We start from the raw sequence: 1,424 nt of genomic DNA, 5'->3' as shown, positions 1-1,424 counted from the left end.
TCGACGAAAGAGGGGGAGGCCTTCAACAAGATGGATTGACATGGTGGCTGCGATGATGGACTCAAGTATAGCAGCGATCATGGAGCTGGCACAGGATCAGGCAGTGTTTGGCTGTGCATGGGGTTGCTATGAGTCGGAAACGACTCGACGGCACCTAACAACAAAAAGTCAGTTCTAATGTAGGTCATTTTTTAAAAATATTGCCTTTTATAATCAGTATCTTGATAAATCCAATTTTTATTTGTATATGGGGTTTGGAAACATTACATATAATCTTATAGATATATTTTAATACATATACATATATTAAAAAATACACAAATCATAAAAAAAATGGATGGTTGTAAGTGTGATTCTTTGCAACTCAAATATGTCATAAGTTGGGGACTAACTGTATAGAACTTACTCTAAGACTGAGAAAAAATTTTGGGTAACGACATAGCTGACAAGGGTCTAATCTCCAAAATGTATAGAAAACTACAACAACTCAACAATAAAGAGACAAAAAAAAAACTAGAAAAATGTTCATAGGAGATGAACAAACATTTGACCATATAAGATATTCAGGCTGCTAACACACACACGTTAAGAGATGTTCATTATCGTTAGCCATTAGAGAGATGCAATCACAAACTACAATGAGATATCATCTCAACTCTGCAAAAATGTCAAATCAACAGAAAACAACAAATTCTGGCAAGGTTTTGGAGAGATGAGAACGCTTATACAAAGCTGGTAGGATTGTAAAATGGTACAGTCACTATGGAAAACAGTATGGCACTTCCTCAAAAAGCTAGAAATAGAAATACTTTTGGATCCAGCAATTCCACTCCTAGGTATATATCCTAGAGATATAAGTGCAGCGACATGAATAGATTTATGCACACCTATGTTCACTGTAGCATTATTCACAATAGCAAAAAGATGAAAACAACCTAAGTGCCGATCAGCAGACAAATGGATGAACAAATTGTGGTACATAGACAATGGAACACTATGCATCAATAAAAAATAATGATGAGTATGCAAAATATCTTATAAAATGGAAGAATATGCTGGACATTATGGTGAATGAAATAAGTCACACACAGAAGGCCAAATATTGTACAATGCCACTTTTATCAAAAGTCAAGAATAGGTATACGCACAAAAAATAACATTCTTTGAAAGTTACCAGGCATAAGAGGAAAGAGGAAGAATCACATAATAAATAGACACATGTTAATGCTGGTGATGGGAAAGGCAATACAAAATATGAGAGAAGTTACCACAACTTGACCAAGGTAAATGAAGACACTGAGAGGTATGTAAGAATAAAGGAAAGAGTTCCAGTTCCGGCAAGATGGCGGACTAGGCAGAAGGATTGCACAGACCCTCTTCAACAAAGAAAAGGGAAACCAATTAACACAGACACAGAAGATAAT

This window comes from Orycteropus afer, unplaced genomic scaffold (genome assembly GCF_000298275.1).
Source record: "Orycteropus afer afer isolate SDZICR_OR568_19922 unplaced genomic scaffold, OryAfe1.0 scaffold00012, whole genome shotgun sequence".
Lineage (NCBI taxonomy): Eukaryota > Metazoa > Chordata > Mammalia > Tubulidentata > Orycteropodidae > Orycteropus > Orycteropus afer.
Note: the sequence above shows the minus strand (reverse complement) of the source record.